Source organism: Apodemus sylvaticus, chromosome 6 (assembly GCF_947179515.1).
Source record: "Apodemus sylvaticus chromosome 6, mApoSyl1.1, whole genome shotgun sequence".
NCBI classification, from domain to species: Eukaryota; Metazoa; Chordata; class Mammalia; order Rodentia; family Muridae; genus Apodemus; species Apodemus sylvaticus.
Window position 1 is genome coordinate 12,447,310 of NC_067477.1, and position 22,875 is coordinate 12,470,184.

Consider the following 22,875-nt stretch of genomic DNA (forward strand, 5'->3'; position numbering starts at 1 on the left):
CAGGGCTCTTCCCCTGGGTCCCCAGGGACACAATGACTGCCGTCTCTCTCCCCTGCAACACCCGTCTGGGGTCCTCACACAGTGCACACAGCCCCAGATCAAAGCTGAGGGTGTCTCATCGATCTGCATAACAGGAATTTGTCCCAAGCTCTCTCTAAACTCCTGCCTCTGGAACCGTTCTCCACCCTGTCTGAAAGACTGCGGAAGGCACCCTTTAGCACACTCTGAAGTCCTCCGGCCATCTGGCTGTCCCTTTGTCTCTGTGAGCCAGGTTCTAGTGTCCAGCAGGCAGGGTCTGGGCTCTGGGTCCCGAGGCTAGGCGGCACCCGGGAAGGTGCCCAGAGCTGAATCCTGTCCAGCCTGGCACCAGTGGACATTGCTCAGGGCCACTGTGTTGCAATCTTTCTTGGCCACTGACCCATTTTTCTGGCAATTGTAGTTTTTCTCGGCTATGTTTTTTTCTCTCCTAATAGTCAATCTGGAAAAAGAGAGTGGAACCCTAAGGAGGCTGCCTTCAGTTGCTGCAGTGTGTGCCCCAGAGACATGCCTCCCACCCAGAGACATGCCTCCCACCCAGAGACATGCCTCCCACCCAGAGACATGCCTCCCAACCAGAGACATGCCTCCCACCCAGAGACATGCCTCCCAACCAGAGACATGCCTCCCAACCAGAGACATGCCTCCCACCCAGAGACATGCCTCCCACCCCACCCCAGAGACATGCCTCCCACCCAGAGACATGCCTCCCACCCAGAGACATGCCTCCCACCCCCGCCCCAGAGACATGCCTCCCACCCAGAGACATGCCTCCCACCCCACCCCAGAGACATGCTTCCCACCCAGAGACATGCTTCCCACCCTAGAGACATGCCTCCCACCCAGAGACATGCCTCCCACCCAGAGACATGCCTCCCACCCAGAGACATGCCTCCCACCCAGAGATATGCCACCCACCCCAGTGACATCACCCCTGGCCCTGTGCATCTTTCTCCTGGCCGAGAGTTCTATCCTCCTCTCTGCAGTCTCCTGCCCTCACTCCTGCTCCGCGACCCCCTCCTCCACCCTAGGCCATGCCAGCGTCCCCAGAAGATTGGTTCTGGGAAGGACTGCTGGCCTGGCCTGGCTGGCCCCTTCATCACAGCCTCTACCCACAGACTTCTGTGCCACCCCTGCAACAGAGTTGTTCCTAACTTAGACCCATCTTAAGGTTTAGGATGAACATTTCCTGATTCCCACAGGTGCCAGCTCCAGATGGGATTAGGGACACCTCTCCTCAGCCTAGGTCTGTCTTCTAGTCAGCCCTACCCAAGGACCCATCCCCTCCCCACTGCAATTCCTTCCCTGTGCACACTCTTGAAGTGCTCAGCTGTGTACTCAGACTCTCTCTTACCTATATGCCCTCTGCAGTCTGTTCACCAAGGATGCCCACTCTAGGCACCAGGGACCTCAGTCTCAGAGAGGTCAAGACACGTGCCAGAAGCCATGTAGCTGGAATAAAGAGGCACCAGGTGCATGGAGCCTTTTGTGAAGGGGGCTGCGGTGAGTTCAGACTCCAGCCTCCATCCCATGTGGGAGGTCTGAAACAGACTCCAGTGAAAGGCTCGGTCTTGTTTGCTCTATCAAGGTGCCCCACCCCCATGATCTCTTCCTAGTCTATCACAGAGAATGACAGAAGACTGAAGGGATCCTTGGACTCAACACAAATTTCAATAATGGGGAAACTGAGGCACAGATCAACGTGGGTGTCAGAAGAGATTAAGAGGATGGGGTTTGGACCTCTTGAGCCTCTATCTGGTTTAACCACTCGGGCCTTGGCAACCTCTTTTCTGCATGCAAGGGCAGTGTGGGAGGTTCAGAAGATCCCAGACTTGGAAGCCAAGTGAAGGGTCAGAGTAGGACATAGCAAAGACAGGTAGCCCTAGTCCCCACAGCTTTCTGTGACTAGGGTACTGCAGTGGGTATGTGGCTTAGAGAAGAGGAGTGGTGACAATATTGAGTGACCTGTGGTCACTGCAGTGGACATCTCCAGGCTAGGGCAGAGGCTGCAGTTACCTTGGGCCCTGTCCCCAATCTCAAACTCTGCCCCATCATGGGATGTGTGACTATGGCTGTGTATGTATTTGGAAATTTTGAAGGGGGGGGGGGTTTACAGATATCTGAGGCTAGGCTGGGACTTCAATTGTTCTCCCCAGTGATGCCATTTCATATTGTTAGTCATGATTTAAAAAAATTTACACAATTTGCCCCGAATAGATGGAACTGCAGAGGATGCATGGAAGGCCATGTGCCTAGTGGTTTTACGACTGCCAAGGTTGCAGAAGCCAGGAGTCAGGTTTGTGACTTGCACAGCCCCTCTTAGCCAGCCACAGGCCCCTAGCCTGCCTTCACAGCAGTCCCAACATACCCAACTCCCAGGGGAGACATGGTCCAGGCCATTGTCCCGGTGTCTCTGCATGCGGGGGCAGGCAAAATGAGCTGGTCCTCATGTCCACAGGCTTAGGCTGGTCATATGCATCACCTAGCCACACTCCCCAGGGAAAAACTGTATTTCCCTAGGGCTGAGCCAATCATTGAGTATGTCTGGGTTTGTCCCTGATACAACGAGAGCCCTGGTGTCTCCCTTCTGGGAGTTTTAGGGGTGAAACCAGGAGAGGCCTGTTTAGCTGTCCCGCCTTCTGTTCTAGCCCTTGGAGTAAACAGGAACATTAAATCACTACTTGGGGGTCAGGAAACTGGAAATAATCAAAACATAGTGTCCTGTCCTCTGCCTGGGCACTGGGCCGCCTGTCACGGACCCAGCTCTGCTCTCTGGGGTTTTCCCAGCTCCACCTCTGTCCGGTGCTGACCCTGCTGTGCCTGGGTGTGCACAGTGGCCACGACTTGGTCTACAGCTAGTGAGACAGGAGCCCTCCCCACCTGAGCTTTGGTGTCACTTAGCAGTGGACAGCACCCAAGACTGGCTTTCTACTACTTGACCTCTGAGTCACCTTCCTATCAGACTCAAGAGCCCTGGGGATAGGAGCAAAGATGGGGTTTGGGGGAGCCCTGAAAGTGCCCAGGGTGTGGAACTCACTAATTTGCCTTCTCTCTGCTACTGGGACTGTCTCTGTGCAAGGGGCTCATCTCTCCTACTCTGTCTTCATCACAGACCAGGGTTCAGGGAGGTGGGGGAGGGCTGTCTCCTGACTTGGTTGTGACTGGATGTCCTACCATAGGACACGTTGGGTCACAAATACCCTGACTGACCTCTTTTCTGATACATACAGTAAAGGCTTGCAAGTCTCCCAGTAGTCTCTGGCAGCCAGTTCCACAGGGGAAACTGAGGCTCTCTGAGGGAGAGCACCCATGGGGCTTACTCTTAGGCTCTTTCCAGGTTGGTCTCAAAGGGTTGGCTCTGCTTCAGCACAGTGGTCAAAGGGGAGAGCTGGAAAGGATGCCTGGGTCACAGTAGACCCTTCCTGGGCCTCTCCTCCTTCCCTCTATTTTAATTAAAACAGAATCATACCAGTCTCCCCTTCCCCTTTCTCTCTTCAGTATCTTCCATGTACTCTCCCTCCAAACACTGCCATATACCCCACTCTCAAATGTATAGCTTCTTTTTCTTTTACTGCTATTACTGTTTTACACACACACACACACACACACACACACACACACACACACCCCTGGGTCTCTTTCTAAAGGAACTTCTGGTCTCAGAATCTAAGGGTCACTGAAGAAGGTAAAGACAGGAGACTTTGCAGAAGTGAGCGCTACACAGCCGAAGCCCCATATGGTATGGACCCAAGTGCCTTGCTACCTACCATTTCTGCTGAAACAGTAGAGAAGGGCCCCTTACTCCTATGAATGACTCTGAACCAATGGCCATTGGGAGTAGGAGGTCCAGCCCTCAGTCTCCTTGCTTCTCAGGTGGATGCTAGCATGGTGGGGGCGCTCTTCCTCCGGCCTCTGGGCAGCACTTGACAGCACATTGTCTTAGCTTCCTTCTGCTCGGCTCCCACCGTCTCTGAGGTATCTCTTATACTAGAACTGTCTCGTCCTTGTCTAGGGTTGATCAGGGGCTACTGACAATTAGGAGGAGGTAAGACTGGAGCACTATACAGGTCCCTGAGGGAGGACTTGGGGACAGAGTTTAAGTCTGGATCCTTCTCAGAGAAGTAAGGAGCTATTGAAAGGGAAATATCATCTTGCTTCCTCAATGACTGGTGCAGGCATGTTGGTACAGGGAACAGGAGTTGAGGGTTATCCATATACAGTAAGGGGCACGGAAGGGCCACGTGGAAGGATATCAGGGCATTGGAAGAAGCTGACCAGATGCGGAGGAGGGAGGAGCCATGGCTTTGCCAAGGGCAGCAGGGCAATGCAATGCAATCTTCACTCACATGAGATTGCTCTCCAGGAGACTCCCTTGCAACTGGGGGTGACAACACGAACCAGTTCTTACCAGTAAGAGGTATAAGGACATGAACTCAAGGTCTTTTGGGACAGACTTTGGTCTCTCTGATAAGAGGGACTATGCGAAGAAGGTCTCTACCTTGTTTTCTTCATGCTTCCTGCCTTTGAACATTATTCAGGATTTGTTTTATTTGGAGATAATGTAGCTATCTTGTACACATGAGGACAAAATCAGTGGATGTCATGGGGAGGGGCAGAGAAGGCAGTCCCAGAGCTGTAGAACCAGTGTCAGGAGATGATGAGTATGCTAGACAGGGCCCTATAGAGGAACGGAACTGACAGAATGAATCTTTCTCTTTCCATATATACACATACATGCATATACAAACCCTTACATTTATATGTATACATGGACCTGTAACTCATTATAATAATTCTATATATGTGTGTATGTCTACCTATATATATATTATATGTCTACATATAATAGTATATATAATAACACATATATTTGTGTGTTTACTAACAATATAGTTTATGTCTCTATATAATATATATAATACCATATATATATATATATACCATATATATATATATATACCAATATATACCATTAATATACCAATATATACCAATAATATACCATATATACCAATGGAAGTTTCCAGAGTCCAGCTTATCTAGATAAGCTAGATATCTTATCTGTTTTCCAGTATACACTGGAATGCTTAGAAGTAGGCTTTAATGCCAGCGAAGAAATGCTAGCAAAAGCAAGAGCAAGCAGTCAAAGAGAGAGCCAGCATTCTTCTTCAATGTCTTTTGTGTGGGTTGCCAGCAGAAGATATGGCCCAGATGAAAGATGTATCTTTCCACCTCAAAACATCTGGATTAAAGGTGTGTTTTACCATCTTGAAGATTCATATTAGAAGTGTCTCTACCAACTTCAAATGTTTTAATTAAAAAAAAATCCCTCTTAAGTACCCAACCATTTGGATTTTAAGTAATTCTATATGTAGTCAAGTTGGCAACCAAGAATAGCCATCACAATGGCCCAGAGACTTCTTGCTAGTCCAAGAAAATAAACCATCAGATATTTAAAGAAACTCATCATTCATTTCCTGGGTCTTCTAGTATTTGGAGCCTAAAAACATCACTGAATACCAAAAAGCTTTGGTAACAGGAGTGGGGTTGGAAGTGGAGTAGGGTCCGTCACCCACTAGCAAAGTCTGCTGGAGCAGAGGAAGTGGGTAAGAAGTGTTAGAGATGCCAACTTTGGGACCTCTGAGGGTCATCCAGGAAGAAGTGGCAGGTGGCAGCTGAACTTGCCCCAGTTGAGTGACTGCTAGAGACGAACAGCCAGTGTGAAGGGCGAGGTTCTTGGAGAGCAATGGCCAGGTGGTGCTGGTGGAGCACCAGGAGGTGGGTGGGTGGGTGGCAGACCATGGCCAAGGTGATGGGGTGAGCTGTGGAAATCTCAAACTGAAGCTGTCCACTTGTGGGGCCATCACCAAGTGCCAGTCTCTGCCTTCATGACGTCACACACTGGGCACTACTGTTATGTCCACTCCATAGGGAAAAAGCTCTGAGGCTCTAAGACTGGAGCATGAGGGGATGGTCTAGAGGCCTCTTCTCCCTCTCAAAGGCATGTCGGTAGAGGTGTGGCCTGCCTGAACAGCCAGCAGGGGAGGTGGGCAGGTCAGGGTCTGGAAGTGAGACAGACCTTCCACAGCAAGGTTGGTGTGGTCAAGGTCTGGGGAGAGGGTGGTGGGCACTAAGACGAAGGGATCCCAGGCTTAGATTTTCATCTGTGGCAAAGCGTTGGTGCTTGGTAAAGCTGGGGAGGCAGTGTGACCAGGGCCAGCTTCTCCCATCGAGCGGGATTGTATGCTCAGGAGGGGCTGTGCAGAAAAGTCTCCGGAGGCAAGGCGAGACCACAGTGGGAGCCCTTGGCCTGTGGCCACCGTGAACAACTTGTCCTCATTGAGTAACTGCAGTTAGGCTCTTTGGCCTGGCCATTTCAGGACAGTGGGATTGCTGGCAACCTAGACAGGGAGAGCCAGGACCCCTAGCCTCAGCCCAGGCTCAGGAGCCTGCTCTGTGTGTGTGTGTGTGTATCTGGTCCACGGGCAGCAAGGCTCACTTCAGGGAGACCGGGCTACTTGCCGTGGGGCAGGAGCGAGTGGGTAGAAGCCTCTGGGGCGGGCTGACCCAGATCCCAGGCCAATGTCGGGATGACCATGTCTTCCACTCTTGGCGAGATGTGTTCGGATGAAGGACGGTGGTGACTGGTCCAAAGACAAGGGCCATAGGACGGTGGGGCTGGCCCAGGACGGGCGAGGGAGCTCCATCCTTCTAGCCCCATCCTGCCTCCAGGATGTGAGGTCTCAGGCAGGTCCCTTCTCAGCACCTGATCTCATCTGTTAAATGGGCTGGGTGGATTGGAAGCCGGCTGCTGCTGGTGAGGGCTGGGAGGACAGGTGATGATTTAGGGCTGGGGTGTGGCTCAGTGATTTACCACTTACCTAGCTTATGTGAGACTATGAGTTCTGTCCCCAGACCCAGAGGGGGGTTGGAGAGAGATGGGGAGGGAGAGAGAGAGAGAAAGAGAGAGAAATTGAGATTTATATGGAGTTCCAAGCCCGTGGATTTCACAAACAATTAAAATTTCAAAAATCAAGTTTAGTTCCTGTCTCGGGGTGCCAACGTTCTATTTTGCCAAGAAAGAACATTGAAAACAGAAAACAAAATACTAGCTCCCGTGCCTGCTAGCATCAGTCCATGGAGCATTACGTGCATGGCGTAGAAGTCAGCCATTGCAGGGTGAGAGGTGGCTCGGGCTTGCAGATGCGATGGATCTGAATTCAGCCTACTGTCCCTGTTCCACCCCTACCTCCGCCCCCAAGCAGCCAAACTCTTGAGTCACTGCTGAGTGATCCGAAGGTGCCCATTTCCTAATTCCCCACTGTAGATTGTAGCTGCTTTCCTGCAGGCTGATCCCTGGTGAAGCAGAGAGGCAGGAGGCCATCCTGGGGTAGTTCCTGGGTGGGAACGTAAGACCCAGGTGCTTCAAGCTTGTACACGTTTAGTGATCGTTCCATATGGTCCTCCTGGTCCACATTGTCCTGAGTGACTGATGTCACAGCCTCCCTTCTTTCATGATCTAGATCCAAATCCGAACTCCCATGTCTCTTCTGGTTGGAAGGGACTCTCCTTTCCCCATGGCAGTCCAAATGGGGACGCCCCACTTCACCAGGTGGTTACTCTGGCAGCTCACCCACTTTTCTCAGGCAAAGCTGTTTGGAAGATTCTGGCCATGTAAGGAAGGAGGTTAACTTTGGGAGGGACTGACCAAGAGCCCACACAAACTGGGACGTGAAGCAGTAGTGGGCACTGCAGCTGGGCTGTAAGATAAGGGTTGGGGCAGATGAAGCAGGGTGGAAAGACAGTTCGTGGTGGTCCCTCCCAGATGAGCCAGCTCAGGACCCCAGAGCAGGATATAAGGAACAGCAGTAGGTGGTAGTGGTTTCTCCATCGTCAGGGGCCTCCTGGAAAGGGAGCAGGTGAGGAGCACCATTTCCTTTCCCCCTATTGAGCCTTAACCCCATAGACAGCTTTATCTTATACATCTACTTACATAGACTGGATATGGGATAAAAGGGGCTTATGAGAAGACTCCATCCTTTTTTTTGAAAGTGCCTACTCTGGGAGAGGGACAAAAGAAGGGCAGGGGAAAGAGAGAGGGAGAGAGAGAGAGAGAGAGAGAGAGAGAGAGAGAGAGAGAGAGAGAGAGAGAGAGAGAGAGAGAGAGAGAGAGAGAGAGAGAGAAAAGGAAGAGGAGGAGGGGGAGGAGGAGGAGGAGGAGAAATATAACCCACATATAACCAGCTCTGCGGTCTGCTGTTTTTCTAGTGTCTTCAGTCGCTTCTTCAGTCTCTCTAGTTAAACTCTTGGCTGCTTGATCTACTCTATGTCCTGTTTGAGTTCTTTTTCAGGAACTGACTGAAATTGCTCCTGAGATGGAGGGAGAAAAAGCAAGGGACCTCCTTACAACAGTCGCAGGGGGGAGGGGGCATTCTAAGGGAGGAAGTGAGGCTCTGCTGTGCACTCTAGGGGTGGGAAGACAAGGCTCTGCTCAGGCTGCCTCTCGTGGAGTGGGGCCCCAATACCTTCCACTCTGGGGCTGTCCCAGGCTGGGCGATGGAACTCAGGGTCTCCTGCCTTTTATTAGAAGAAGTAGCTGCAAAGGCAGATGTGCTTCCCACTAAGGCCATGGGCTCTGGACTTTCTGTGCTGGAGGAAGAGTTTTGTGTGCAGCTGAGCTGGGAAGGATAAGCAGAGGTCCAGAGCTGAGGCTTTACTTCACTGGAGCCCCACTCTACTGAGGGATCATAACCCTCACAGTGCCCTAAACCCTGAGCTACGTAGACATTCTCAGGCAGCCATCTTCGCACAGTCAGGACTGTGTGTGGAGGAAAGCCCAGTTTGGTCAGATTCAGCAGCTCTGGAGACAGCCTTGTCACCGTGCAGCAGGCCGAGGCCCAGTTCTCTTTCCCAGCTCCACAACTTTGGAGCAACCTCTCAGCTCTGATCCTGTGATGGTGAGCATTGTGTTGACCTGACATCCAGAGTGGGAGGCATGAGGACTCCCAGGAAAGAGCGGCTTTCCTCTTGTGACCCCTCTTACCTCAGGCTCTGATTACCTCAACCAGGATGCCTCTGGAACATTCCTCCTTCCCATGTGGCTGCTGAGAGCTGGAAGCTGGGGTCCCTGGGGAGCAGGCCTTGGGAGCAAGCGTCTTCAGAAGCTCTCATTAGTGGTAGGACTGTTTATGCAGAATGCTCCTCAGAGTTGCCCAGGAGGCTGCCCAGCTGACCGCTGCTTTGCAGAGGGTATCTACACCTCGATGAGTCAGGAGAAAGCCTGGTTGTGGTGGTGGGGGTCAGTGGGGGGTACAGAGGACCACAACTGAGGCTTGAAGTGGCAGCTTAGTGGGTGGGGTGGCATTTCTAGGTCCTGGAGACCAGCCGGGCTTCTGTGGAATGGTGAGCAGAGCCCAGGACCTTGATTCCTAGGGCCCTGGCCACGACTCCTACTGATTTACACAGGCCTCCCCAACGATGTGGCTTTTAAAAGGCCTGGGGGGGGGGAGGACCTGAAATCTCTCTGTAGCTTCTGTTGTGTCAGAATATGTCTTAGAAGCCCCCACTCTCCCCAGATGCCAAGGAATCCTGTCCACAGATGGGGAAACCGAGGACTTTCTAGAATCTTTCTAGAAATCTCAGATTTCTAGAAGCTTCTATATGTATTGTTCTAGATGCTGATGACTCAGACAAGGGTCTGCCACATCTTTCCTCTTGCTTGGTGGAAAGACCCAGAGAGCCAACACATGCTTCCTTATGGGTAAACTTGGTTCTCGGGGCCAATGCCTGCAGCAGGCGCCTGTGTGGAACTGGGTGACTGGGTCAGAAGATCTCTGCAGCACACTCGAGAGAGCACAAGTTCACAGATGCCAAAGTCCAAGTGTTGAAGGAAGGTGGGAGACCCTGCCTTGCTCAATCCCATCACAGGCTCCTGAGAACCTGCTTAACCTCACTGCCTGCCTGCCGTGGGTTCTGTAGGTGGGGCCCAGGGCTACAGACTTCTGATCCTCAGCTACTCAGTAAGGTTGGAGACCTCTTCTCCCTTGTCCAGACAGATCTTTGGGGGGATCTGAAGCTCTCGCTGGTCAGATCCTTTCATGGGTACCTTGCTCTGAGGGATAGATGTGCTTCTGATAGGAGCAGTGTGGTGGGGGGAAGAAGGCTCCCTGATTCTGCAGTTGGGATGGTCATCATTCACGGTAGCTGGATCTGCCATGCGAGGAGAAATCTCCTATGGGTGTGAGCGTGAAGCTGGGGCCTTCCTACTTTATGCACAACCGTATCTGCATGCCCTAATTATATCTCGATGATTCCCTCAGATTCAAGCCAGCGTTGGGCTGGCTGAGCCTGCCGTACTGCCCATGAATCCATCTGTACTCTTACTTCAGGTCTTTTCACAAGCAATACGGAACTCATCCCACCAGATCCAAATACCTTGCCCGTTTGGAGGAATTCTCCCCATCTCGTACTTTCCCAGCCCCTTCTGAGTAGCTTGGAGCAACCACCCAGTTTTCAGTCATAACTGCAGGCTGAGGATCCCACCTCTAGGCAAGCTCAGTCCTTTTCCTCCTCCACCAGCTGGATATAAAGACACAATGTTGCTCTTAGGAGACAGAGTAGAGGGAGATATTTGGGTGGGCCCAGTCCCCCAGAGGTGATGTTGATACATACTGCTCCCCACACTGAGTCTTTGAGTCCTTTCCTGTCTCAGCCCTTCCTTATGTGCCCCAACAACTCTGGTGTCTCCACCAGTTGGTGCCCATGTTATTGGCCCTAGGTTTTCAGGAGCCACTTTGCCGGTGCAATAGTAAAGGTCCTTGGCAATTTCAACCCTGGGCAGTACTCTCCAGGGTTCAATCCTGAGTTGTCATGCTTTTGTGGCCTCTGGGGTCCAGTCTCCTCTTTTTCCCCCAACCTGGTAAAGTTAACAGTGTGGTTTACCTTTGGGCATTCAGCTAACAGCCAAGATGGGAGATAACATGCTTTCTGAAGGGTATGTGGTGTCCTGGGCTGAGGAGGTTTCTACAGGCCTTAAAGTGAAGTCAGGCATTTGCTTTTTCCCAAGTAAAGAGTGGATGCTTGTGTGGGATTTGAGAGTCCAGGGGAACCTGGAGATTTGAGATTAGCTTGACTTTACCTACATTAGCGGAAGCTACATAGTCCAATGGTGGCCATCGGCACAAGGAAGAGGCAGAGGATCTGTACAGCAAGCTGGTAGCCTCAGAAGGAGAGAGAGCAGTGACCCAGTCCCAGGTTCACGGCCTGGGTGTTCCCTGGGAGCCACAGATGAGAGTCCACGCAGCTGTAGAAGCACTTGCTGCAGGCGGTGGTCTGTGCTTGTTGACTGACTTTCTCCTCTTCAGCTTATGTTCCAGCCGAGCCCTTGGCCTATTGATCAGCGCTGCCACGTTTGGTGAGCCTTTCCCCTCAGTTACTGCCCCACACTTCAGCATTCCCCGACATGTCATCACAGCCACACCCAGAGTGTACTTTTGCAATTCCTTAATGCATCTCAAGGATCTTTCTATACAGACCAGGCTGGCCTGAAACTCACTATGTAGACCAGGCTGGCCTTGAAATCACAGAAATCTGCCTGCTTCTGCTCCCAAGTGTTTGAGATTAAAGGTGTGTGCCACCATGTCTAGTTTCAAACTGGCAATAAAGCCCAAGCATCTCAGTCAGGCTCTCAGTACTCCCAACCATGGTCTTAACCTCCCAGCGGATCCATCTGGCTAGGAGCCTTGTCACTAGAGCTGTATGGCGTCCTTGGGTCCTGCGGTCAGTCTACAGTCTCATAACCCCACCCTCTGCTCACTGAATCGAGCTCTACACAATTGCTGCTCTCGATGCTGCTCTGAGTTCTTGCGTGCTCGCTGCACCTGTACCTCCTGTATTCCCTTAGGGCAGAATGCAGGTCCCACACCTCAGTAAAAGCTCTAGACTGGGTTCCCTCTGCCAACACCTGCATGGGGTCCTCTGAGCCAGCTGTAGCTATTTAATCAGACTTTACCTGGTACCCTTTTTTCGAGCTGAGATTTTCCAGGAAGAGCTGCAAGATGGGACGAATCATGGCCCTGGAAGAAGGTGCGAGCTGCTGAGACAGAGTCAGGCTGGGGCGCTGTCTCCATAGGACCCTCAGATAATGCCGTGAGAGGAGGCCTCTGGCTGAGGTGAGTGTGCAGGATGTCCCAGATGAGAGCAAAGGCCTCTGATAGGCAGACTGGCTGTGGGCCATGAGGAAGGGGGCCTGCCCTGAGGGAGGGAGCTCTGTTCAGCTAAGATTCTGCTCATAAAGTCAGATAGCACTGACAGACAGGTCAGTGAGCCAGGAAGCCAGGTCCCCATTTAGATAGGAAAGCCAAACCGCACACCCAGGGCCATCGGAGAGTTAGGAATTCAGAAAGGACATCCCCAGTCCCCCATGGCCGGTCTCTGTTGGTGCTACTCTGTGCTCTGTTGCCACCTGAGTGGACTTCCTAGGACATGACCTTGTGCCACTGCCTAGTTGGAGCCTTCTAAGTGTCCACACAGGTTTTCAAAAGCCCACACTGTTTGCCGTGCAGACGCCTCCTGCCAGGCTGGTCAGCACCTCCCCTCCTCTCTTCATCTCTCCTCGGGGTTGCACCTGGCCAGCCTTGCGACTGCACATGCTGTCCGTGGGATGCTGATATGCGATTGTGGGCTCAGTAACTCTTCTCTTGCCCTGAAGGTTGTGTTAGGTCCACACTGGGTTTTTGTAAGAACCTCTTATCCTCAGGTGCCAGCTGTCCAGGAAGCCTTTCCTGATTGCTCCTGCTCTTCAGTATCTCACAGCACGGTGCACGGCCCGGCGGGGCCACCCCTTACTTTGGGTGGAGGCTCCTTGAGGAAGGCTGGGGTGCGTGCTAGAGGCTTGTCCAGGACCCCAGTCTTCAAGCCACACCACAGGATCATGCCGCCCTTAGCCCAACCTAGAATGAGAGGGATGCAGAGATCACTCCCTTGCACTCTAAAAAGACATTTTCCTCAAGCAGCTGGCAAGGCCCCCACTCACTCCGGAGGATTTTCCAATCTGCTCCGGAAAGGCCCAGTTCTTAGCGCATGGGATCATTTGGGGACATGGACTTAGCCACAGGCAGAGGTACTTCCCTTTACTCGTCTTTCCCCTGATCATATAAAGTGTGAGGCAAGAGGGGAGGGGTCCCAAAGCCCTCCAGTCCTTGAAAAGCTTTGGATATGTCCGGAACTGTGCATTCTGTCTGGCCCTGGTTACAGTGAGTGATGGGTGACAGACCTGGGTCTCAGCGTGGCTGCCTGCCTTTCCATCTCCTGTGCGTGGACTCGTGTGTCTGTGAGAGCTTGTTCTGGCTGGCAGAGCTGAGGAGTGGAGCCACAGGTGAGAGATGCCAGGGGCAGATGGGGCAGGGTGGGTTGTGGCCTAGGCCTTGTGAGGGACATCGCTGGGGATTTCCTGAAACAGAATGGAAACTGTTTGTATACGGGGTTTGTCCCCGGCTCGGCCTGGCAGCAGCTTGTGTCTTCTGGGAGTTGTTTTGTTCGTGGTAATTGGTGAGAAGTTTGCTTCTCAAATTCTGCCCAGAACCCCAAAGTGGAAGCGGGCAGAGGGCCAGTGTGAGTGGAGAATGTTCTTTTACAACACATTTTTATAGAAGCATGTTTGGGATTGCTCTTTGGACCCAGCCAGTTTGGAATTTGATGCTATTCAAAAGGACTGGGAAGGGCTCACCTTTGCCCTGGGGGCCTAGTAAGGTCCTCAAAGGAACAGGGACATCCCCCTACCCTGGAGACAGTAGGTGGGGCATCTTGGGACAGAGAGCCTTCGTGCTAATCACAGGAATACCTTACCTGGGCACATCCAGACCCTCAGTTGTCCTTAGGTTGTCATTGGCCCAGCCAGTGTTGGAAGTAGAGAGAGGGGCTTACTTGGCTGCCCAGCCAGTCAGGCTACGGTGGCTTCTGCCAAGCACACAGCCAGGCTAACATGGAACACGCTTTCTGGGCTCTGCCCTCTGACCCTGAACGGAGTTCTTTCTTTCTGGACCCAGTCAACTATAACGCAGCCAGACTGCTTGTTTTCCAGGGAACAAGCTGGCGGCTGCAGAGAGCAGAGAGAAACAAGGTCCTTAGGGTGCCTCTGTGGATGTAGCAAAGGCCCTGGGAAAATGTTTTCACGAGCTTGTGGCAAAGGCAGGCTGCACACTGCTTCTAGTCAGCCGATGGCTTTGAGCTCTCTGAGTTTCTGAGCCTCAGTTTCCATACTTGTTAAGTGGGACCAGACCACTCTCTAAAGCTATATCTTGCTTCAATTTTTCCTCATGTCCCTCAGTTCCCTGACTCCCCCAAAAAGCAGTGACTGTTAGACTTCGGAGGAAACCTAATGTTAGATTTCCGAGGCAGATTAAAGAGACAGGGGACTGGCCTCCATAGGCTGGACTGTTGATTTCTAACAGCAAGGGATAGGCACAGAGGGAGAGGGGTGTCTGCTAGAGAGGAAGGGGATTCTTGGGGTTTATATGGGAGAATTGGGGAATGGGAAGTTCAGTGCAGCTTCTGAGCCACGTACAAGCCTTCAGTTTCTCTCTCCAGGAGTTGTTTGTCCAGACAAGGCTGTTTTATCTCTAGAACCTGCCTTGCTCCAGCTATCAGGATGTTGGTCAGAGTGGGTTTGGTGATGTCAGTGTGGGGGAAAGGGCTGGAGTTTCAACATAGGGCTTTGTCAGGGTCTGGAAGAGCTGGTTCAAGGTTAATCCCAACAGAGACCATGTAGGAAGCAGCTTCAGAAGATGCTTGGGGATTTTCTTTGTAGATCCTCATAGTTCAGACGGAACCCAATTTAAAATGGTCAGAGGGGATCAAACTTAGAAAGCAGGAAAAGGGGGTGAGAAGATTAGCATCTACAGGTGTGCGACCACAGGTGTGCATCTACAGGTGTGCATACTCATCGTGCATTGCACCCCACCATGAACAGGGGCAGGGGTGGAGGCCTCAGGCTACACAGCTTCTCACTTGGAGACAGAGCCGGGAACAGCTCCTGTCCTCAGCCTGTGGGCAAGCTGGAATCTACTGGCTGTCATGTGGTGTGGTACCCAGCAGCCTCTGCATGTTTACCCGCTGTGAGCACAGCCCCAGGAGGCAGAGCCTGTCTGTACTTCGGAGCCTCTTTCCCTGGTAGATCCTCCCAGAAGCCAATCACACTGGAGCGTGGAGCTGGGCACACACTCTGGTCTGCTCATGTTCGTCTTTGGCATTGGAGTCTCCAAAGTTAGCGGTTTGTAATCTATTCCAGAGTCAAGCTGGAACATTTCACAGCCCTGGCTAGGGAGAGGTGGGCCAGGCACAGGCACCCTGGCAGGTGGCCTCTGTGTGTGTCCATCTGTCTTTCCCATAGGGACCTTCTTCAGCAACATGGTGCTGAATGTTCACAAGGCTGACTGAGTGCCAGTCTGCCAAGGACGGTGCTTCTCTCTTGACCTCACATCGCGCTGACATCTCTGCATGTGACAGACAGAAAGACAGACAGACAAGCTTATCTCACTTTAGAGAGATGGAGTTTGGAGTTTGTGGAGGTTACATCACGTGTCGGAGATCATCCAGCCGGGGTCAGCAGAGCCTGGAGGCCACCTTAGATCACCTGACTCCAGACACACGTGTGTGCCCCTCCCCTTTCCCAAGTTCCTAAGGCCAGGGGGGCTCTGTGGGTTTCAAGGCAATTTCAGATGAGCCCGGGCAGCTCGTTTATATAATGGCACATTTTCTTTCATGTGTATTAGAAAAAAAATAGCCCAACGAATTTGGATTTTTACTGAGAATGTTGTCTAGCAGAAGGCAGGTTTAAAACTTGAGACTATTTTGGATTGAATCTAAGGAAAATATTAAGTAGAAAGTGGTGGAACTCAGAGGATGGCGAGGATTAGCCTTGAAATGAGATGTACCCCTGCACAGAGCCACCTCTGCCAGACACCCTTGTGCTCCTCCGGGACCCCAGGTGTCCATGTCCCTGTTCCTCATACCTTAAACCCTCCTGCTGACCTCCAAAGCCTCTCACATCCCCTGTGTGGTCCTGGGTTGACTTCACTCTCTGTGCTGAATCCTCTGTGATCTGACTTCAGCTTCCTCCATCCCCCAGGTAGCCATCTTGATTGATCTGATGGCGGTGCTGACCCAGCTAGCCCGTTCTCTCTCAGGACTTCTGGATTTGCCATTCTCACGCTCCTCTTTTCTTCTGGGGATCCTCCTCCTTTCAGAGCTCCCCAAAAGGCCACTTCCTTTCCACCAGCCTTAAAAGTCTGCTGTTCCTTCGACCCCTCTTGCATTCTCACTGGGCTATCTTTCACTCTCCCCGCCGATCCCACTGCCGCCTGTGGTACCCACTGCTAAGTATCAGTGGCCAATCCCTCTCCTTACACTCTCAGGCCACTTTCTGATATCTAGACATGTATATCTGATTGCCAATGTCTTCCCCCAAGCTTCCTCTGAAGCCCATGTCCAACATGCCGATGTCTCTCTGCCACTGCTCCAGTTCAAGGTCATCAGTTCTTCTACTTGCTTGGACACAGTCCTAGCCAGGCTAGAGTCCTGCTTCCGTGAAACCCTCCTTCAGCTCTCTGCTCCTCCCTGGATTCCCAGGATTCTGAAAAGTTCCCTGTTTGGATTCTTTCTTCTGAGCTCTGGGAGGGGCTGTGGCAAGTCTTACTGCCCGATGCTCACTGTAGGTTAAGTGCCAATTTCCCTCAGAGGCCACAATGGTGTGGACAGGGGCCAGGCTCTCCTGGGGCAGCTTCACAGTGTCAGTTCAGTCCCTGTGCCTCTCGTGGCCTTGCTGATCCAGAAGTGACTCCTCCATGCCACCTAAGACAAGACTTTCATCTCTTACTCTGAGAAGGAGAGAACAGGGTCAGAGGGCATCACTCACATCCAGGGATCAAATGTCGTGTGGCCAACCTAGATGCTTGAGGAGGACAGAAGATACTGCTTTTGGTTGGGAAACTACATGCCTTCTTCCTCCTTTAAAAACTGTGTTTTAATTTTAGTGTGTGTATGTGGCCTGTGTACCTGTGTGGGCGTGTGCATCCATATCTGCACTTTTAGAGACCAGAGCAAAACGCCAGCTGTCAATCAATCTCTGCCGTATTGCCTTGAGACAACGTCTTCTGCTGAACCCAAAGCTCTCCTTTCCAGCTTGGCTGCCTGACCTCGTAGTTCCTGGGACCCTCTGCTTCTGACTCCCTTCCCAAAGCTGGGGTTACAGGTGCATGAAACCATGCTCAGCTTTTTAATGTGGGCACCAGGGACTCGAACCCAGGTTCACATGCTTTCAGAGTAAGGGCTCCTCCCTGCAGTCCCTCAGCCACCCCTCATATTGCTACAGAGGATGCAGAGCCCTGACAGAAGCCAATAGGATTCCTTCCCAGGAAAGGAAGGCTGCCTCCGACCAGGGATACCTCCATCTGCACAGCAGAGACATGTCTCTTGTGGGTGGCTGGGAAGACCAAATGCAATGGCAAACAGGGAGAGCCCTGAGTGCAGTGAGGTGGGATTGAGTGTGGCCCCCATCTGCCCACGCTTCCTTCAGTCACCTTGCACTTGGCATGTGGGACCTGTGAGTTCTGGGCAGGGTTTTTGAAGCAGTAATGTAATAGGGCCGAGCCAAGGCAGCCCTGTGGCGTCCTGCTTGCTGTCTTTTCTGTACCACGGCTTTGGCACACAAAGACTTCGGGAGCTTCGGGAGACGAGGCTGGCAGGGGTAGGCGCATTTGGTGCGTGGCAAACCGAACCTGTCAATTCCAGAAGCCTTTGGCACATTGTTGAAGCGACTAGATGACTTTGAGAAGTGTCTGCATGTTTTTTCCCCAAGTGCAGTTATTTTTGCTGCTGTGAAATGTTCTGAAATCTGACAGTTTTGTTTTGAGTCTCAGCCCGATGTGAAGATGGAAGGGAACACTGCCTCCCAGTTCTGCGGCACCCGCTTCCCGGGGTCTCCTGAGGACACCCAGATCCTGGCAGAGGTGACCAAGGAGAGGCCTGGGGACTGAGGTTCTGGGACGAGGGGAGGACACAGCGAGGTCAGGCCATGTAGCCTCTGTGTACCCTCAAAGAATGACTGGGGGCTAGCTTGGCCAGTGTTCAAGTACTACCGTGTGCCAACATGTCTCCTACCTGATGTCACCCAGCACCCATAGCACCCATCCTGTTTCTCAGGCATTCTTCATCAGCTGTCCCCTGGTACCTACTGTGTGCCAGATTTCCTCCACTAGATGTCCCTGAGTGCCTACTATGTGGTGCAGAGTCATAGGAGGGCCCTCACTTACAGACAGGACAAGGTCACAGCACCATGCTTCTAGGTGAGGAGCTGGGAGAACATAAAGGCGGCTCTAACCCACTTCCTGTTCTTCAGGGGCCCGTGATGCAGGCAGGGTGCTGTGCTGTGGTGGGGTTATCTTAGTGGTCCTCCCGTGAGCTGATTCCTACCTTGTCCCATGTCACTGCTCTCCAGAGCTCATCCAGAGACCCCCGTTGCCTTGCTCTACCAGCCAAGACCCTAGCTCATGGTCTCTGTGTCTCAGGCCTGTCTCTGCAGAGGCTGCATCATCATAGCTACGCTCTGTGATTTTCAGGTCCCACAGCAGTCCAGGATACCGTCTCAGGCGTCACGTGTTTCCAGCTAGCTTTCCTGGTTCCCTCCCTGGGTGGTTGGTTCCTTGACTCAGGCATCCCTGGACAGCAGTATCTCTCTGATATTTTCTGACCCGAGTCCCACAGTGTTGGGTTTGTGTGCTCCTGGGAGATCACTGGGTACCAGATATGGTTCTGAGTGCTTCCCTTGTACGGTCTCATGGGATGTACCTTTGTGGGGCAGGGGATGTGCATCACTGATCACGAGAGCCATCTCTATGCAGCAGATCCATCGATGCAGCTGTCTGAAGGTGAAAGCTCACCCAGCCTTTCTGGAAAGAGCGAGTCACCTGCCTGCCCCGCCCCCTCCAGGTGATAGCAAGGACCTAACTCTAGCAACACGTTGCATACATGTACCGGCGTGCACCTCTGTTTACAGCCCGCATTTCCGCATCACCATGGAGACCGATGATGCAGCTTTTCCTTGAAAAGGTAGACATAAGGAGTCACCAGCAATCTCACAACAGCTTACTCCCAGTTAAATAGCACAACACAGAAGACAAAACCCCTAGACCGTGGCAAGCTTCCTTCTTTCCCTCGCCAACGGACCTGTGTGTGCCAGACACTTGCATTAGATTCCAGGGTCAGCAGCAGTAATGAGGGTCCCAGTGGCTCTGTGAGCGCATCATGAGGAAGGTCCATATCGTTTTCCTGTGTAAGCCAAGCAGGGATGACTAGCCTGCTGCCAGGTCTGGGTACTACGGGTTCATGCCACACCCTGCTGCCATCTTCTCCGAAAGGCCTTGCCTGTCGTCAGACCTGACAGTGTAGCCTGATGAAGAAAGATAGAACACAGCAAATCCAATCAAACCCCACCGACATAACCACTGCAGAGATGTTGGGTGCCTTGTCCCAGAGGGTGGCTCTGTCACCTACTGGAAGCCAAAAGGGTCTCTCAGCAAAGAAGGACAAGTGAATATTGGGGTTATGTGATGCACAGTGCCATAGCTTGTCCTGTTGGACAACCAGTATCAGTGCAGACTCCACCACCTTCGGAACATACTTGGGACCTTTGCTTGGGCCAGTGGATAGCTAAGTTTAGGATCTGTAGATGCTCCAAAGTCCCCTCATCACAGCCAGGAGAATGCTCAGAAGTGAGCTATCTGAGGGCTGGGGACTTGGCAAGGGGGTGATGTTCTCACAGACAGGGAGGCAAGTTCAGCAGGACCGTGGACACCTGCCTCAGGAACTGGAAGAGAGGACGTGCAGTGGCTGTCAGCCCTCCACCCTTGTCTCCAGTCTCCTGTGCCTATGCAGGCCTCCTTGACATCCAACATCCTAGTCACCCTTTGTGCTCACTCCCTAAATGGACCTTGCAGGGAAGCAGGGTTTTGGCAGATGGAAGCCTGGGACGTCTCTGGATCCCTTGGTGGGGAGACTGTTATCCAGTGGCAGGCTTTTGGAAGGCACACATGGGGTTCCCTAGGCCATAGGAAGCCTTCCATGACACACGTTAGGGAGGGTTGGTTAGTGGTTTCACCTGCTTCATTAGACAGTAGACAAGGCCTCCCTTACGGGTCTCCCCTAGGCCTAGCTCTATATTTCCTAATCTGTCCTTTACTTTCTAGGGCCTGTTCTCCACCAGACCCTTCTCAGGGACTCATTGGCTACTCCCAGGATGCTGGCAGAGGAACTTGAGAGACAACAGTTTCTGCAGGGCCTGGCCTGGGCGGCTGCCCTCATCCAATGGCGAATGCTAAGGGATTAAAGCTAGCCTTTCTCTTCTACTGAGACCATCTTCAGAGCCACCACCTGCTCGCATCATAGAAGGAGCCAGTGGCTCCGCGGTCCACCTGCTCTCTGAGTGTGTGCAGTCAGTTCTGCTGAAGAGCTAAGCACCACAGGCCTTCTAAACCTGCAGAGGTGGATTGATGAAGGATCTATTGTGTACTGCGGACCAATAGCTTTTCCTCTCCCTGTGTCCCCGGGCTCTTGCACGACTACACAGGCCATGGAGGTTGAGGGGCCCAGTAGTCTGTCACAGGGCAGGAGCTTTGTATCTAGACAAAGCTGCCCCTCGGCAGTGGCTGGAGCAGGACAAGTGTGCGAATCTTTCTCCTGACATGCTCCAAACACAAGTGGGTCAGGGGGATTAGCTTAGCTTGCTTTCTGAGGTGGGGACAAAATACTGACTAAAAGCAGCTTGGGAAGGAAAGGGCTTACTTCAGCTCCCAGCTTCCAGTTCACCATGATGGGAATCAGGGCAGGACCAGAAGCAGAAACCTGAAGGCAGGCACCGAAACAGAGTCTTAGCAGAAGGCTGCTAAGTGGCATGCTTGCGACGGCTTAGTCAGACTAGCTTGCTTTCTTACACACCCCTGGTGTCTCTTCCCACATCAATCATTAACTAACAGACTCACCTATCCCAAGTCTGATGGAGGTCCTGTCTCAGTGGAGGTTCCCTCTTCCTAGCTTATGTTAGCTTCTGGCAAACCAACAAAGGACTATAACCAGCACAGGTTAGCAGTAAGACCCTAAAGCTGGCCTGTTGCTCTGTTGTCCTCAACAAGGAGCTTAGAGCTCATGGTCTAAGATGGGAGGTGGGGCAGGGTTGGGTGTTCCTCCTATCCCATCTGCATTCCAACTAGAACCAGTCAGAAAGGAGGACGTGAAGGATGCAGTCCTGTTCCCTCTTTTAGACCAAGGCCTGGAATGTGTAGATGTTAGTCTACTTCTGACCTATGAAGTCTGCCCACTTGAGTGTCTGTGTGTGCATGACTGTGTGTGTTGTGCATGCATAGGAATGTACGTGTGGGTATGCTTGTGCACGTGTGTGCTCTAAGGATGTGCTGCGTGTCGACACTCAGGCTGGCTTTGACTCAAGGCCTCTTGGCTCCGCTCAGGCCTGTGTACCCCTTGGCCAGGGCTTCTGGCTCAGGCGTCTTTGTGGGAAAGAATGAGGTCCATGGAGAGCAGAGAGGACTTTGTCCTGTGGTAGTCACTGCCACTCCAGAACCAGGGACGAGCTGCCAACCCAGACTTGTACCTTTGTCAGCAATTGCCTTGAAGCACAGGATACCCACTGTCAGTGTGGTGGCTGGAGGTGACCCAGGCAGCCAGTGTGTGGGAACAGATCGGGGCCCACAGGAGCCTCGCCGGGATCTAGGCTTCATCTTCACGCCTTTTGCGGCTCTAACACTCCCGGCTGTGGGAGCCTCAGGATTCCTTTGCCTGTGGGGACAGTGGAGGTGAATGGATGGCCTGAGCTGGAGTAAACTAAGCACCTGTGTGCTGCGTTCAACTGGACAGAGGCCCCGGAGGGATTTCACAGGTATGTCAAAGCTAGTATGAGAGGGATCCCAGATTGTTTGTTGGGTCCAGTGTTACCACAAGGGCAAGAAGGAGATGGAGAAGTCATAGCCACAGAGAAGGTGATAAATGTCTAGGTGCTATGGGGGGCGAGGAATCAGAGGGCTTGCAGAGCTGCCAGCCTGCTGCCATTCTGATTTTACAAAGGGAGGGCTGTCTTGGATGCTAACTTCCGGAACAGTGAGATCACACAGGCCAGCAAGCCCACAGGACTCTGCCGAGGCAGCCGCAGCAACAGCAGGCCAATGGCCTGCGTGGTGCAAGGATCCGGTGGTGATTGATGGGAAGGAAGCACTTGAGGTAGAGGCTGCAAGCAATATGGACGCCTGACTTCTTAGACTAGAGTGGAGGGAGGGTTTGCCTGGTGAGACCGACTGATAAGGTTGAGTTGTGTTGGGGCTCTGACCTCCAGTTGAGGGTCTGCATCCAATTTGGAAAGTCAAGGGAACCCCTGAGAGCTTCTAAGTAAGTGTGACAGGAGTGCAGTGTGTTAGGCCCATAGACTGCCTCCTGGCCAGGAAATGATGGGTGTCTCAATGCAACGGGCTTCATGGATGCTGAGCGTTTGAGGTTGTACACTGCCCAAATCCTCCTGGAACCAGAGTATGTCAGAGAATATGGGGAGTACAAGCAGAAATGGGTGTTGGTCTACAGAACTTCAAGCAGAAAGGGAGAAACCAGAGATAAGAGGGCACAACTTTATTGAAACAAACAAGTAAACAAACACGGGTCTTAGAGACCTGTGGGCAATTCTCGTCCAGCTTTCTGTAGTTTCTATTAGGTCAAAAGTGTAAGTCGCTTTGAAAACTTGATTTGGAAATAGTTACTGGGAATTTGAAAACACAGTTCATCCAAGAT